The sequence below is a fragment of the Dermacentor variabilis genome, chromosome 3 (assembly GCF_050947875.1).
Source record: "Dermacentor variabilis isolate Ectoservices chromosome 3, ASM5094787v1, whole genome shotgun sequence".
Lineage (NCBI taxonomy): Eukaryota > Metazoa > Arthropoda > Arachnida > Ixodida > Ixodidae > Dermacentor > Dermacentor variabilis.
In genome coordinates, this window is record NC_134570.1 from 219,264,201 (window position 1) to 219,282,348 (window position 18,148).

The 18,148-nt window shown below is 49.6% G+C and overlaps 1 pseudogene; it reads left to right on the forward strand.

Annotated features, from left to right (window-relative positions):
• LOC142575027 (uncharacterized) overlaps positions 1–18,148 on the forward strand; it is a 98,151-nt pseudogene that overhangs the window by 68,489 nt on the left and 11,514 nt on the right.

Below are 18,148 nucleotides of genomic sequence, written 5' to 3' on the forward strand. Positions count from 1 at the left end.
AGCCTGCGAGAGGTGCAACGTGCTGCGCGCTTTCCACGTGAAGCGACAATCCAGAGAACAGCGTGGTCACCATACGCAGCAAACGGTTGAGAACGGCGGTTGTAACAGGAACGGCGGCGCTGGTGTCCTCAAGCGTAATAGTTGAACCACCTTGGACAGCTATTTCGACCATGTTAGCAGGAGAGGAGCGATGACATGGGCAGTTCGAAGATGGGACAGTTCTTGCTTCTTGAACTGCGGCGCTTAGTGCTCCTGCTCGGAGGGTGCGGGCGAAAGAAGCATTGGGGGAAGCGATCGTGGACGAAGAGATAGTGAGCGGCACGACGGAAATTCAGTAAAGTCAGCACATACATACCACTGGGAGGGACCCAGGGCTGATAGGCGCATGGGCTTGCTACTGGTACGGCCAGGCAGCGCCGCTGAAAGTTATCTGGCTACGACGGCAATAGTGAGCGGCGGGCTCTGGAGTACGGCAGGCGTAACAAACGGGAACGATTGTCAGGTGTCCCCCAAGGATTGCTTACTCTCGGCCCGGCCCAAGATGCAGCAGGAGCGGCCAGTGTAGCATATTGTTGCGGGTTCGAGAAATGCGGCTGGGGAGGCTTACGCCCTACTTGCGCACAGGAAGAAGGCGCGGCTACGGGATGAACTGCTGGCTCATACGTAAGAGGACCGTCCAAAGGGTGCAGGTGTTGTACGACACGAGAACAGGTTGAGCAAACTTTTCGGCAATGACAGGGCGGAGCGTTCGAACGTCAACCAATCAAAGTTGACGGGCAACTTCGTCGCGCACGAGGTCTTTAATCTGCTGAAGGAGTGCAGTGTTCGGAAATGGCAACAAGGCTCGATAGCAAGTCGGCGATCGACCGAGGCTGCCGAGTTGGGGTGCGTTGCTTCTGCAACTCATCGTAGCTGACATAAGGGGATGACTTGAGAAGCGATGCATGGTATCCAGGCTAGGAGCATCTCGAATGCGTCGCCATGGATGCCTTTGAGAATTTGTTGAATTTATCAGCTTCGGGCATGGCTCACACGTTTACAAAGATCGAGGACTTCTTATATATAGCTCGTGGAAGTTTCACCAGATTGTTTTCACCGGCCTGTAAGCGCGGCTCAGCTTCACCGCGTGGTTGGTCGACCAAACATTTGAGTGAATGATGTTTTGAGAGTGAACCATGAGGTGATGTCGTTTTCATGGTTATGGAACCAGAGTTGGTCAACGCCAAAGATAAAATAGGCGGTTGGTCAACTTCGCGTTGTCGTCGCACTTATTAAGTTCGCTCACTCGTTCGTACCATGTAAAGCAGCCCTCCACGTCGGTATCATCTGTACCTCTGAAGTCCTTCGAATCCCGGTGGCCGGTGCAAGAACCCCTGTGCAGATGACGTACTGGGGCGAAGGCGGCGGTTGGTTTGTGCTCTTGGTCGTTATGGGCCAATGAATTCGGGTTCGAAGATCCGAGGTGCAAGCGATGCGCGAATTCCAGCAATCGCTACCAATTCATAAGACGTTTATTAGCAGCGTCCTTCAAAGATTCTACGAGCTCAAGGAACAGCGAGGCAGCGTGAAGCACTGTCTCAAAAGACACCAGCGGCCAGCAGGGCTAACAGAGCGAACGGAGCGTTGGCGATGCTGCTGGACGGAGGCGCTTCTTCTTCACAGGCCGTCTGAATTCTGCCTCGTGGTTCCTCTACACCCTGTTCTCTGCTTTCCTCCTCGCGCCTCCTCTCTCGTCACTTTTGTCATCCCCCGCTGCGCGTCGCGTCGGCTCTCATATTTCGTTGTGTTTATAAGAGCAGGAAGTTGGCCTAGTTGATGTTCAAGACGATAGCCTTGTTTTTGTTCTCTGTCGATTTTTTTCTATTTATTCGTGCATGCGTTTGGAATAAACTTCAGTTGTGAGTTAGCGCTCGTCTTTGTTTTTTCTCGGCTTGTCGTCGTGTCTCCGCGCAAACTTTTTCTGTATTCACTGTGTTTGTTCGCTCCGTTAGGCGGGAACGCTGACGTTCGCCACAGGAACGGGCGCCTAAGAGCTGCTCTCTGTATATACAACACAATTTCGCTAGATATAGCTTAGGTGCGCATTAGAGTGCTAGCTGTGATGAATATGCAAATTGTATAGAAGGATTGGAACGATTGGGTGGGTCGTCTTCTCCGGTGCTTTAGAGTGAGTCGTGCTCTTTTTGCTCGTGAATGCTGTTCGCGCTCAAAGTCCGTGCTCTGCCCAGACTTTCGCCGCTGCGCCGCGCCTAGTCCGATGAAATAAAATCTTTAACGTCGGGTGCAGGCACTGCGCCCTCAAACTTCCTACCCTAGAATTTCGGTCCCATACCCTTCCATCTACCATACCCCAGGACACCTCCCAACGGAGAGTTCTTCCTGCACCGACCACGTGTCCTGGTGTACTTCGTTAACGCGGCCCTGCCTTCTTCACTGACACGGCTGACCCTGATGTGGAGGACTGGCCCACCACATACGAGAAGGCAAGCGTACAAAACAAGTGGGACGAGCCAGTCTTGTTGAACATTCTTTTCTACCTGGCTGGTGTCGAACGCCTACAATATAACAACCACGAAGCAGATTTCTCGTCTTGGGCCACCTTCAAGATTGTCCATGTACGTATAGGGTCGCCCCGTTCTGCGTAAGCTGCCTGCCGAGCAGCGTTTGCGGGCGCATTCTCAGCCGCCAGGTGAATCATTCACCAGTTACATTTAAGACCTTCTGGAGTTATGCAAGAGCGAACTCGACCATGGCGGAGTTTGATCGGATCAGTCATGTTCTGAAAGGTATCTTGCTCGCCAACATCTCGCTTGTCAAGAATCCTCGCTCCGTGGCCAAAAACATCGCACTGTGTCAAAGGCATGAAGAGTTACACCGGCATCGGTGGTTGACCCGTCGCTCTTGATCGTGCTACGAACTCATCGCTGGTTTGACTACAATTTCAGACCATTCTTCTTTGCTCGAGAAAATGAAGGCGTTCGACTGAGAGGAGATTGCCGACCAGCTATCATTGCTGGCCTTTGCGCAGCCACAGCATATACAGCAGCCGCCCTCGCGTTTTGTGCCCCCGCTCTGCCGCGCCACTGAGCACGATATCAATGAGGCTTTGCCTGAGCTCCACCAAAAAGTCCTGGGCCTGCACCAGTCAGCTACGCCTGTGTCGTAATAATTTGTGCACGCGTTCTTTGAAGGATACAGTTTCAAGAATGCCAACTATGTCATTTCGTCGTTCATTCTTAGGCTAAAGGACATGTGACAATGCAGATAAATTGAAAGCATTCATTCGGCCAAAGACACGCTGTGATCTTCGATGATTATGCAGACGTCAAGATGTACGAGACAGGCTGAGCGGCGGAGTTGACTGGCACGTGCTATCCATTATTCTGCAAAACAGGCAAAGCAAAGCTATGGTTCCTCGCGATTCAGAAAATAACCTAATACCTGTTACGCTGAAGTCGCGCTGTTATTCTCTGACAATGAAGCGGGCGGCGCGCTTGTGAACTAACTGGATAGTCGCGATTAAGTAAGATTGATGAGGTGACCAAATAGGGGCCGCAAATTTGGGAGGTCTTACGAATGTCTGATAGGCGATTTGTCTTGTGAAAGCAGTAGACATGAAGGTTACATTTAAGATAACGGATTGTACGGCAAGGTTTAGCAGTTATTTTTTGGGTGTGCGCGGACCATGGCAAGCTAGGCGTAAGAAGGATGCCGAGGTACGTGTATAAGTTCGTGCGTGTGACGGGGATCCTATCCAGTGAGTAATCGAAAGCGGAAAGTGTATTTCTGCGGATGAATGTTATTAGTTTTCATTTACCAGTGTTTAGGCTCATTTGCCAAGAAGAGCACGTGTTAGTAATATCGTCAAGATTCCGTAGAATACCGGTGTGATAGAATGGTGAGTAGATTTGACGACAGATCACGCAGTCACTTGCGAACATTCCAAAGCATGACGTTATTTCTCGTTTGCAGGTCTTTTATATATATGAGAAAAAGTAGTAGTCCGAGTCCACTTCCTTGTGGTACACAAGATGTTACATCGCTAATATTGGAGATGTAGTTATCGACGACAGTGGATTGCTTGAGGAATGACAAACATTTCTTATACAAGGTATTGTGAGGGAATCGATGTTTCCGCATTCAAGTTTAGCTATGAAAGGGCATTTGGCAATGCGATCGAAAGTCTTAGTGAAATCAATGAAAATGGAATCTGTCTTTTGGCCCGTATCCTTACTTAAGAATATCATCATCATCATCAGCAGCAGCCTGGCTATGCTCACTGCAGTGCAAAGGCCTCTCCCGTACTTTTCCAGCTTAGTAAATTCCATTACCTGTGTTTCATATATTAGTCTTCTAAAACGATGATGATGCTTAAGGAAGGTAATTTTCAAGTGATGTGCTACATTTGAAAAGGTTATGTTTTCTGGCAGTTTACTGGGAACACGCGTTAGTGTTATTGTACGGTAATTGTTAACAGCGCCCTCATCACTGGACTTAAAAAAAGGTGTAGCTTTGCCGGCCTTCCAGCCCCATGGAAGTTCCCCTGCAAAGAGGGACTGTTGAATCAAGCGAGAAAGAATTGCGCTAGAGCGAACTTATGTATATCTTAAAGACTTCTGTGTTGATTACATCCATAGCGGAAGAAGTTCCCATCTTGGCATTGCTAATCAACTCTGCAACCCCAGTGGTTTTTATATTTATAGGGCCAACGTAGGGATAGTAGAATTTTATTGGTGCTGGTATGTGCGAACGGTCTTTCTTTGTAAATGCGGTCGTCCAGTAATTGTTACAGACAGATGCAGAAAGCGTGCGTGAGTCAGCCTTCGACTACCTTACATAGGGAAGAGATCAAATGCCTTAACAGTTACCTCTCACGCAGACCGGCACAAGTACCTAATTAACACATGGTACTACCATTTGAGAGCATGCGCAGATGAGTTTTGTGTCTGCCTTCTTTTTTCGCCTCAGTGCTTCCTTCAGTTTATAGTCGGTGTTCGTGTTGTCCACTTCTCTTGTGTCCGTGTCTGCACACCTTACCCCGTCTTTGCATTATGAAATCTTACGAACTAGCCAAGCTTTCTGTTCTAAGCTCTGTTGCAATTGCAAGCCAGAACGATCAAGCAGAGGAGAAATGTCGAAATGTTCGGCAGGAGATATCGCTTTCCAATTTTTTTTTTTTTGGGGGGGGGGGGGGTAGGTTATTTTGAAGCAGGGAATGCAGATCCCAAGAGAAGTACTTATGCTTAGCTTGACGCAGGCTATTGCAGTAGGCTTTATCAGGATTGAATTTAAGATACAGTTGTGCCGTCAACTTTCGGAGTCCTGTAGAGACGCTTTTTCACATTCTTTAGAGTACTCAGATTTTCCTGATTCATTGTTTTTATGCGTTTACGCAAAATGAAATTTGCTATATGTACTTGTGCTAATTTCATAAACAGTTCTTTACGGGCACCATGTCTTGTTGACTGTCTGCTCAGAAAATGTTCCCAGGAATGATAACGCGAAGCTTTCAAACCGTTGTTAATAATGCTCACGTTTGCTGTTTTATAATTAAATACTGGTCTAGTTTTCAGGTGATGCGATTATGAAGGCATTGGAACTGTTAACTGTAATAGCCGGTTATCACTCAACGCATCGGAAAAAGTGATAGACTTAACGCTTTCGGGGGCGGACGTTACAACAAGATCCAAAGTGTTTTTCATACAAGTTGGTTGGGCGGTTAGTTGCACAAGTGAAAATCAAGTGTTATATCAACAAACTCACAAGATGCACTTGACTGGTCTCGCGAGTTTTGCCAGTCAATGCCCGGAAAATTAAAATCATTTAAGGTTTTGGTAAATTTCGATCGACTAAAGGTAATTTTACCGTGTGATAGGGAAATGGAACCGTTGGAGCTAGCGCGTAGTTTCTAGCATTCACCATACATCGCATTCGATTTGAGCAATGATATGCATACCCACAGAATTTCGAGATTCGAAGGCATCGGAACAAGCAATGGCGTTCTATGTTTCTTTATGGTCAGGTAAACCGCCGCCCCCCCTCTTCTGCTGTCGTCCCTATCTCTGTGACAGATAGGGAAATCATCAGAACCGGATAGAACTTCGCAATGCGTAATTACAGAGCTCAGCCAAGTTTACCTGAGTGCGAATATTTAAGCTCCTTTGTATGCAGGTGGTACCTTGGCGATTTAGAAATTGCCATAGAGCTCTCAAGATTTAGGTAATTATGTATTATACAGGTTATGTACTGATATACTCCCACCCCTTGTGCAATAGCCCTGTGAGGGGGTCCTTAAGGCAATAGAGACTAATTGTCATCGTTCCCTGCACCAACATCATACTGTAAAGGTAGCATTATTTGCTTGACCGCATGTGGGAAAAGATTGGTAAACCTAGAGTGTCTGCTGCCATTTACACGTTTATTTTCCATGCTACTGGTTTGAGCATATGCCCCAACGCTGGCTAAGAGATCATTGGGTTTCATCTGCAAGCTTTCTTTCATTGAAATGAACACGTTTCACGAGTGCGTCATGAATGATCGAACGTAGTTGCTTTCTGATAATAAAATTGTAAACAGGGTCCGAGCGCTAGTGGTTACTGTTCTTTTTCTCACCAGCCTGTCCCCGTAGTACATCTTCCTTGCTCTTTTTGCAACCGACTTTTGCTTGGTCGTAACTTTTTATGCTCCTGCATCACGGCGAAATCGCTAGATTTTATGACAGCATATATATGTTCGCTTCATTTCTAAAGACGGTATGAATAAAATCAGACAACTATGAAACAAGTGTAACTGTCACGACCACTCATGCTTTGCTTTATTTGGCAGGCTTACCGGGTCTTCATGACAAGGTACGAGGAGCTGTACAAGCTCATCGTTATCCAAGGCATGGAAACGTACACCCAGGACCAGATATTTTTTGTCGCTTACGCCATGGTGCGTTGTCTTGAAATTCATAAAACATACAAACTGTAGGCTTACACCAAATTTAAGAAAAGATCGTTTGCGAGGTTTTTGTCTGAAGAAAACATGAGTGCTATATGACGTACAATACAGAGCATGTAAGCGTGGAATATTTATACATTTTGTGCGGTTACACAACAGCATGAGGTATTCTTCTGCGCTTATCTCTTAGCAGAGATTCACTTGCAGTGCACATCCATCACAGTATTGTTCACTGCGACAGGATTAGAGACGAACTCCTCGAACATTAGAGGCAGATAACAGAAAATATAGGCGGATCAGAAGGGCATTTATTATTCGAAAAGGCGAGGACACCTACTGAAATAATTCGAGGCTATTCCGCTCTGCGAGGGTGGGTGCCCAGCGGAGCTGCAAACTTCGTGCTAAGGCAACTTGTGGTGACGGCGTTGTTCGCATCACCCACCATCACTTAGTAATGACGGTCACAAAGTCTTTGTGGTCGTTACGATATACACTGATCGGCACACTCACAATTGCAGACACATTTTCTCATAACGCCAAATCTATGTACCATCGTACGCGGTATGAGAGGGACACAGGAGCGCGATAGCCTCGAAGCCTGCTATGGGTGATACGCGGCGGCCGCCACCGGAAACAAAGTTTAAGCCGGTCGCTATTCTAATAACCGCTGGCACCATGCGTCTGTTTATCTAACATGCGGAATTTCACATCGCCAGCGCACAGGGATAACACTTACTGATGGTGCGGTTACTGGTAAGATAGTGCGCCGAAGCGTGGCCCAAAGTTCCACTCTTTTAAGGCGTAAACATTGAGGGCGGGAATCTGTCGGTAACGCGTGGCACGATGCTCTCCATAGGGAATACATGGGGTCATAAGGGGTATATATGAGCACGCCTTGTGATTATGTATGACCACGGAGGTTTATGATTATGTTTAAAAATTTATGGGGTTTTACATGCTAAAACTACGATCTCATTATCAGGCACGCCGTAGAGGGGGACTCCGGAAATTTGGACCACCTGGGGTTCTTTAACGTGCACCTAAATCCAAGTACATGGGTGTTTTCGCATTTCGCACCCATCGAAATGCGGCCGCCGTGGCCGCGATTCGATCCCGCGACCTCGTGCTTGGCGGCCCAACACCATAACCACTAAGCGACCACGGCGGGTGATTATGATTATGAGTAATTAACGCTAAGAAAGCATAGCAAGGCTAATTACGATGACAATATTAAGCCTACATCAGACTCTCTGAAACTAATTAAGGGTAAGAAAGCCCAGCGAAGATTAGTAATTAATAATGTTGTGAAGAAGAAGACGTGCCTCGCGGCACAGACACATCGCCAACGCGCGGCTCGGCCCCGCTCGCGCTGTTGATTACTGTCGCCTTTTTTGGACAGTGCTTCGGGCTGTCTCGCCGTTCCCGGTCGCCGCGCTTTTGCCTTAGGAGCCGCCAATAAACTTCTTCTCAATTGGTGGAGGGGCTGGGACTCAAACCCCGTCGCTTGTAACCCTGGAGCTGCGATCAAGAACGCTATCGCCCGCCATGACCGACAGCTCATCCCGAACGGCGCCGACGCCACAGTCCGTCACTTGCACCGGCGTTGCACGACAACGCGACCCCAAGATCTTCAGCGGTGCAGACGACGAAGACGTAGAAGACTGGTTGGCGTCATATGAACGGGTGAGCGCGCACAACAAGTGGGATGATCCAGCGAAGTTAACCCACGTCATCTTTTATCTGGCTGGTGTTGCGCAACTCTGGTTTCACAACCACGAAAGTGACTTACCCACATGGTCAATCTTCAAGACAACCTTTACAGAAGTGTTCGGCCGACCCGCTGTTCGCAAACTGCGCGCTGAACAACGCTTGCGCGCCCGAGCACAGCAGTCGGCAGAAACATTCACGAGCTACATTGAAGACGTCGTGGACCTGTGTAAACGAGTCAACGCGGCAATGCCCGAAGCTGAGCGAATTCACCATATCCTGAAGGGCATCGATGACGGCGCTTTCCAGATGCTTCTCGCCAGGAATCCGCGCACTGTGTCCGAAGTCGTCAGCCTATGCCAAAGTTATGATGAGTTACGGAAGCAACGCGCTTCGACTCGGCGTGCTCTGGGCAGCGACGACTTGGTGGCAAGCCTTGACAGCATGTACGACCCATGCTCATTACTTCAACGGGTCAAGGACTTCGTGCGTGAGGAAGTTGCCCGCCAACTTTCTTTAGTCCCCTTCACTCAGGAGCCCACCTCCCGTCTTCCAAACACGCTCCGCACTCTCATCTCCGAAGAGGTCGCTCAAGTTGTCCCTTCCGCACATCATCAGCCGCCTGCAGCCACGAATCTCAACTCTGCTCTGGCAGTGCAGCCTGTCGCGACTCCTCCCACCTATGCGCAGCCAGTCCTGCCTGTGGCTGCGCCTCTTACGTACGCGCAGGCAGTACGCAGGCCTCCGCCTGCGTCTTTCGCGACCCATTCCCGACCGGTGCCACCGGAAGCCCATGCTGCATCTTGGACCGCACCGAGAGCTAATTCTTGGAGGACGCCTGATAATCGTCCCATCTGCTATTCTTGCTGCACTCCTGGACACGTCGCCCGATATTGCCGACGTCGGCCTCAAGCGTTCGGCGACGCCTCTCGGCCCTTCCAGTACGGCGGCCAGCCCTTTCGCCAATACGCCACTCCTTCCCACCAACCGTATGCTCGTGCTGACCTTCCAGAATTTCCTTCGCGTCGCTCGCCATCCCCTCGCCGACGCTCGCTCTCCCCAATGCGTCGGCGACCCACACCACCTGATCAGGAAAACTGAACGTCGCAGTTCACGAGGCAAGAACTGCGCCCCATTCGAACTGTCTAAGTCCTCGTGCCTGTCCTGCTAACGTGGTCGAAATTAGTGTAGAAGGTGTTCCTGCATTCGCTCTTGTGGATACCGGCGCAGCCATTTCTGTGATAGCCGCCAAACTGTGCCGTTCGCTGCGCAAGGTGACCACGCCGCTTTCTGGACTGTCGCTTCGTACGGCAAGCGCTCAGCACGTCACTCCGCACGCAGCCTGTACTGTACGTGTGCTTCTTCACGGCATTGTTTACATAGTCGAGTGCATTGTTCTTCCCACCTGCTCGCATGACGTCATCCTCGGATGGGACTTCTTATCCCGTCATAAAGCCGTGATCGACTGCGCATGCGCCGAAGTTGAATTTTCCCCTTGTGACGCACCCTTGCACGAAGATTGTGACCGCCCTTCTAAACTTACCGTGCGCGAGGACACAGATATTCCACCTGGCTCCTTCGCTCTCGTACCCGTCTCTTGCGATGCCATCACTGATGCAACGGTGCTCTTCACACCTTCCGACGTCTTCATGAGCCGTAAATCTCTCCGACTACCCTTCGCAACACTTGACGTGGCTGGCGGCTGTAGCAATATATACTTTTGCAATCCCCTCTGTGCGCCTATTACATTGCTCGTTGGTGAATGCCTTGGCATCGTGGAACTCCTCGACTCTTCGTCTTTGGTTGACGTCCCCGGAGACTCTTTTGATGTCGACTCCGGCCAGTCGTCTTCGATTTCCGCGCTTGAAGAGACGTCCAAGGATGCTTTCTCGAGTGCCATCGCCGATACCCTCACACCTGCCGAACGCGCCGACCTTCTTGATCTCCTACACCACTTTAGAAGTTCATTCGACGTTTCACAACCTCACTTGGGCCGCACGTCGGAAGTGCAGCACTACATTGACACCGGTTCACATCAGCCGTTACGTCAACGACCCTACCGCGTCTCGGCCGAAGAGCGTCGTGTGATTACCACCCACGTCGAAGATATGCTGCGCCGTGACGTTATTCAACCTTCGCACAGTCCCTGGGCATCGCCTGTCGTTCTAGTTCGCAAGAAGGACGGGTCTATTCGCTTTTGCGTCGACTACCGTCGGCTAAATAAGGTAACGCGCAAAGACGTCTATCCTTTGCCGCGCATCGACGACGCCCTCGACAGTCTTCAGGGAGCAGAATTCTTCTCGTCCCTTGACTTGCGTTCGGGGTACTGGCAGGTACCGGTGGCTGCAGCCGATCGCCAGAAAACCGCATTCATTACGCCTGACGGCTTATATGAATTTAACGTAATGCCGTTCGGGCTTTGTAACGCCCCTGCCACCTTTGAACGACTCATGGACAACACGCTGCGTGGCCTCAAGTGGTCCATATGTCTGTGTTACCTCGACGATGTCGTGGTTTTCTCGCCTGATTTTCCGACTCACCTGCTCCGCCTCAGACTTGTTTTGACCTGTCTAACGAACGCTGGCCTCCAACTCAACCTCAAGAAGTGCCGCTTCGCCGCGCGAGAGCTCACCATTTTAGGCCACGTTGTGTCCAAGCACGGCGTTCTACCCGATCCTGCAAAACTTCGAGCTGTCGCTGAGTTTCCGAAGCCTCAGACCATCAAAGAACTTCGGAGCTTTGTGGGCCTATGCTCATATTTCCGGCGCTTTGTTCGGAATTTCGCTTCGATCATGGCGCCATTGACTCAGCTTCTGCGCGGTGAGACCACCCTCTCCTCCTGGTCCCCTGCATGTGACTCCGCCTTCGCTACGCTGCGTCGTCTTCTCACCTCCCCACCTATTCTTCGCCATTTCGACCCGTCGGCTGCAACTGAGGTACACACAGATGCCAGCGGGGTCGGTCTCGGCGCCGTCCTCGCCCAACGAAAGCCAGGCTACCCCGAGTACGTAGTCGCCTATGCGAGTCGCACGCTGACGAAGCCTGAGGCCAATTACAGCGTGACGGAAAAAGAGTGCTTGGCCTTAGTATGGGCACTTGGCAAGTTCCGAGCATACCTGTACGGGCGCCCATTCGACTTGGTCACAGATCACCACGCGCTTTGTTGGCTTGCCAACTTGAAAGATCCCACTGGCCGCCTAGCCCGTCGGGCATCACGCATCCAGGAGTACGATATTCGCGTCGTATACCGCAATGGGCGAACACACTCCGACGCCGACGCCCTGTCTCGTTCACCTTTACCTCCAGACTCGGCCTACGGATCAACTTCCGCACACTCCATCTCATCTCTCGACATGGACTCCTTTGCCACCGCACAACGTCGTGACCCGTGGATCGCTTCTCTTTTCGACTATCTTTCTGGATCTTCGACTATCCCTGTATCCCGAACCCTCCGACGCCAAGCAGTTCATTTTGCCATTCGTGACCAGCTGCTCCCCCGACGCAATTACTCTCCTGAAGGCCGTCGGTGGCTTCTGGTGATTCCCCGCAGCTTAAGGTCACAAATATGTGCCGCTTTCCACAACGATCCACAGTGTGGCCACGCCGGAGTCTTCAAGACGTACGAACGAATTCGCCACCGCTACTACTGGCGCGGCATGTACAATTTTGTACAAAAGTTTGTTCGGTGCTGTCTTGACTGTCAACGCCGCAAATCGCCGCCTTTACGCCCGTCTGGTGCCTTGCAGCCGCTCCCGTGCCCTACCACACCCTTCGATCGCGTCGGCATCGACCTATACGGCCCGCTTCCTATGACTCCAGACGGCAATCGGTGGATCGTAGTTGCTGTTGACCACTTGACACGCTACGCCGAAACTGCTGCTTTACCAAGTGCTACGGCCCGGGATGTAGCCTTTTTCGTTCTACATCGCTTCGTGCTTCGACACGGCGTACCTCGAGAACTCCTCAGCGATCGAGGTCGCGCCTTCCTCTCCGAAGTCGTCAAAAGTTTGCTCTCGGAATGCCGTATTATTCATCGGACAAGCACGGCATACCATCCCCAGACTAACGGACTCACAGAGCGATTTAACCGCACACTTGGTGACAAGCTGTCGGTGTACGTGGCATCTGATCATGGTAACTGGGACCGCATCCTTCCATTCATCACGTTCGCGTACAACACCGCGATCCAGGCCACTACGGGATTTTCATCTTTCTTCCTCCTGTATGGCCGCCAGCCTACGCATACCATCGACACGCTCCTTCCATACCGTTCTGACGCCTCCGAGTGTCTACCTGTGTCCGACGTCGCCCGACAGGCCGAAGAATGCCGCCAGCTAGCGCGCTCCTTTACGGCCGAGCAACAGCAGCGCCAGAAAGAAAACCGCACCGACACGCTTCCGTAAACCACCTACGCTCCAGGCGTTCTTGTGTGGTTGCCTGTGCCTTTCCAGACTCCGGGGCTTTCCTCGAAACTCGTCCCAAAATTCGAAGGGCCTTACCGAGTCTTGGAGCAAACATCTCCGGTGAATTTTCTAAACGAGCCACTGTCACCACCTGAAGACTTGCGCCGGCGTGGACGTGACATTGTCCACGTCTCGCGTCTCAAGCCCTACCACGACCCTCTGCCTCCTGATTCTTAAGGCGCCAGGATGGCTCTTTTTGTCCGGGGGAAGATTGTGAAGAAGAAGACGCGCCTCGCGGCACAGACACATCGCCAACGCGCGGCTCGGCCCCGCTCGCGCTGTTGATTACTGTCGCCTTTTTTGGACAGTGCTTCGGGCTGTCTCGCCGTTCCCGGTCGCCGCGCTTTTGCCTTAGGAGCCGCCAATAAACCTCTTCTCAATGTAATCAGTCTAATTAGGTGTAATGATAATTAAAGCATGATCGAGAAATCAACAACAGGAATCAAGGGCACTTAGGACTATTTCAGCCAAATTTTGATTGCATAAATTAAATTTATTATGTTCTGCCCGGTATAATTAAAAGTAATTATTACAACGCAAGCATTATTATCAGGGTAATTACGATTGCATTAATATCTCGAAATCAGGTTACTTGCGACTATTTAGATAACCTCAACAGGTCATTGCAATACTTGCAGCGCATAACGTCCTCCTTGACACCGTGAGGCGCGCTGTGCGTAACTCAGCCATGCGATCAATCATTCGTTTCGTAGGTGCAAGATGCGCGGCTGGAAATAAAGCTTACGTATTATGTAACAAGTCCCAGTTGGCTTCTATTACTTCTATTTTGCCGTATTTCAAAACTTGTAAAGCAGGCAAGTATTCCGTAAGGGTGAGTCTAAAACTAATGTATTGGCGCGTACCGAATGATATATATATATATATATATATATATATAGCGTAACAAATAATAAAAAGCGCCTGCATAAAAAGCGTATATAAAGCGCCTTCATAGAAGCTCGCTACAGGTCTCTGCCTCAGAGAATGTAGACGTTCATTCAATCCGGATTTTGTATGACGCGTTATTAGGGCACCAACAGCACAAAGGAGAAAACGAGCATACGCTTGAGCGATGCGACCACCCCATTTCCTGTTACATATATATATATAACAGGAAATAGGGTATATATAACAGAAAATAGGGTGGTAGCATCGCTCCAGCGTATGCTCGTTTTCTCCTTTGTGCTGTTGGTGCCCTAATAACGCGTCATACAAAATCCGGATTGAATGAACGTCTACATTCTCTGAGGCAGAGACCTGTAGTGAGCTTCTATCAAGGCGCTTTCACTCTTCTTTTTTTGCTTGCCACACTTGATCGGAGGTTGCCAAGTGCAAGCCGGTAGCGAAAATGAACCGTAATTGGGGTTTTTGCCGCTCATATGCTTTGAAAACTCCTTTGTACCTAAAAGTGAATAACGCATGCTGGAGTGAAATGCGCTACATTACATCGCTTAAGTGCCTCCTCTAAGAAACGTAGTCAAACGACGTCATTAGCTGACTTTACGACGTAGGTAGTTTGAGAACACATGAACAGAAACCACCCAAAGGAGTTTAAAACCGCGTCATCTAGAACCTTGCTCAAAATCTCGGGAATAAATACTACCATGATACTCCAGAAGCCCTCACAAGATCCGTTCCTTCCAGTTATGCATACACTCGGCAACAGGCACGGCCACGCTATTGCAAGACATGCCGTGGCAGTGCTTCGACCAAAATATTGGAGACATTTAGCCTGTCCGCTATTGTAGCAAACGGGAGCGGTTTGGGCGGATTGCCGGATTTGCGGGGCGTAGACGTGAGCGGCTGGAGTGGCGCATCCGCCTGGTGGCGTAGAGTTTAACCAGGCAAACACAGAGCTAAAACTGCAGTAACCCACTATATCCTCCTTCGCTGCTGGTGCAAATTTTTGGCAGCGGCGTAATTTTGAACACGATTACCCCGCTGTCGCAAATTCACAACAGCAGCTAGACAGAATATAGTAATTAGCTTTGTGTTTTTTTGCTTGAGCTTTGCGCCAGTAGCTGGCGCCACCAATCTGGCCGCTCACGTTTACGCCCCCGCTAAACCGGCAAACCGCCCGCGCTTGCCGGAATACCGGAGGCACTAAAATTCTCTATTGCTGTGTTGACTTCAGCGAGCGTCGAAGAAAAGTACGTAAGATGGCGCGGATCGCGTAAATGTTTGCTTGGGCGCAGAACTGAACAATTTATAACTGTCAGTTGGCTGAGTTGCGAGAGCGCTATATGGAGCATGGCCGTATTTGTTTGTTTACGCGTGCATGCAAGCAGTACGGCTGTTCCACTTCTGCCGAAGCTCCAGCTCCTGCATCAAGCCAGCCATCGTGACGTTGTGTCGTCTTTGTCTCGTACACTACGAGAAAATTTGGTTCCAGTAATACAAGTTGAGGTGACATATTCTCAAAAACACGGAACTTGGCGCCATAACCGCCAGGAATAGCTCTCTGGAATAGCTGCAAAAACTTTGTGAAGGAAGTAAAAAAAGCATTGCGACTATCCTCCCCAACAACCTCCACGCCGAAGGACTGAATACTCACGTTTTTACCTGCAAAAACACGGTCAACAGGGGAGTAAATTTTTAACCCGACTGGTACGTAGTATAATAAAAACCAGAAACGGGAATGCGTTAAGGGACAAGCGATTTACTCCCATTTCGCCTTACTTTTGTGTACAGTGCAGGGAGAACTACCAAAGTTTCACTTGAATACAGCCCCGAACATGCCCGCTAATTTGCATATCAGCACCCTTCGCGCACCATTGAAGCTCATCCAAAAGGTGTGCCACGTCTTTTGCAGTGTGAACGGGAGACAAGTCCTTAGAGTCTTGTTCGTAACCTTGTCGGGACCAGGTGCTGATTTGCCATTAAGGTCGTGGAGAGCTGCGCGGATCTCTGACTCGTGAAATTCTTCATCGAGTGTCACATTTGTCTCTCCAGTGTAATCCCCGTGTTGAACATCGGGCCGTCGAGGGAAGTACTTGGCTAGCAGGCGTGTCACGAGCTGGTGATCACTCGTGGTAGCCTGTTCCTTGTGCAAAAGGCGTTGCAGGTTTGCTTGCTGAGCAGACTTGCTCTGCGTTTCCCCCAAGAGGTGACGAAGGAGACGCCACGTGCTGCCATTGTGGAGCTGCCCATCGACTGCGTTGCAGATGTCATACCACTGTTGGCGGCTTAAGGTCCGGCAATGGTCTTCCAGCTGGCGATTGATATGTGCGATCTTCTTACGAAGCTTTCGGTTGTGCCTTTGCTGCTTCCATCTTGCGTTTAGTGACGTCTTGGCTTCCCAGAGGTGGGCTAGTCGGCTGTCGATCTTGTCAACCTGGAATTCGGGTGCGAGCGTCTGCGTCGCCTTGTTCATGTCGTCGTTGAGCGTCTCCATCCATGCCTCGATGTCATCGATGTTCTCCTCACCTCTCTGTTCAGCTCGCTGCTTTCGGAATTTGTCCCAGTCCGTCCATTTGAATAGCTTAGGAAAAGGGGGTGTACCCGCCTGAGGAATTCGTGTTTCTATGATCATGTGGTCACTACCGAGATCTTCAAAGGTATTGCGCCACATTGCTTGAGGGATGTTACGGACCGCCGTGAGGTCTGGTGTCGTGTCCCGTGCCGTAGAGGTGCCCGTGCGGGTTGGCGCCGTGGGATCGGTAATAAGAGTTAATTCGGCATCATGTAGGTCCTGCCACAGGCGTCGACCTTTGGCGGTAGTGTAGCCATAGCCCCAGGCTTCGTTCGGGGCGTTAAAATCTCCCCCCACCAGAAACGGGTTTGCGCCCGCCAAGGCAAGCGCCCCTCGGAACAGAGAGAGGAAACGAGCCCGTGAGTGAGCCGGATTACTATATACGTTGAGGAGAAATAAACTGTGGTTGCGTGTTCTATTGGGAAGGAGCTCTACAAGCATGTTTTCCGCATGTGTGCCGCTTACGCTGTGTTCTTGCACCACTATTCCTTTCCGAATTAAAATTGCAAGTCCGCGATCAACGGGAATCGGCGAGGCATTCGCAGTGTAACCTGGAAGTTTTGGTACGGTACAAGTAGGGAATTATCTAGTGCTCAAGCAATGTTTTTAGACTTTGCTAAGGCGCTTGACACTGTTTCTCATGATCTATTACTAATTAAACTCGGTTCTGTTAATACTAACGATCAGATATTAGGCTGGAATAAAGGTTTTCTTTCCAACCGTAGTCAATATGCCTCATTTAATCATTATGACTCATCTCTTGTTTCCGTAACTTCTGGCGTACCTCAAGGTTCTGTGTTGGGTCCTCTCCTCTTTTTCATTTACATTAATGATCTTCCTGATAACGTTATCTCCCATATAAGTCTTTTCACAGAAGTTTGTGTGCTTTATCGTTCAATTACTAATCCCTCTGATGACGCATGTTTGCGATCGGGCTTGAACGCAATTTCTTCATGGTGCAGCAAATGGCTCATGACACTTAACATCACTAAGTGCAAACACCTTCGTATTTCCAGCCGTACTCCTGATTACACCCCTCGCTATCCCCTTAATAAGAATCCGTTATCTGTCTCATCATACAAATATCTGGGTATTCACTTAACACACAATCTGTCCTCGAAAATGCACGTGAACCACATGTCTAACGAGGCTAACCGCACGCGCGGATTCTTACGGCGCCATTTCATAGCTTCTAACAGCACCGTTAAGCTTCATCTGTATAGGACGTTAATAAAATCTAAACTAGAATATGCTCACTCCATTTGGGATCCTAATCCGATACCTTTAATTACCACTTTAGAGTCTGTTCAAAACCACGTCGCCCGTTTTATTGTTTCAAATTATTCTCAAACAGCAAGCGTATCTGCAATGAAATCTGCACTTGGTCTTCCCGTTGGTCCTTTGGCCGTAAATATTTTCACTTATGTCTTTTTCAAAGAATTTATGATACCAACCCTATTCTGAAAGATATTCTCTCTCCATCTTACATATCTTCACGCACCGACCACAACTTCATGGTAGGAATACCGCAGTGCCAAACTAGCATTTGTATTAATTCATTTAT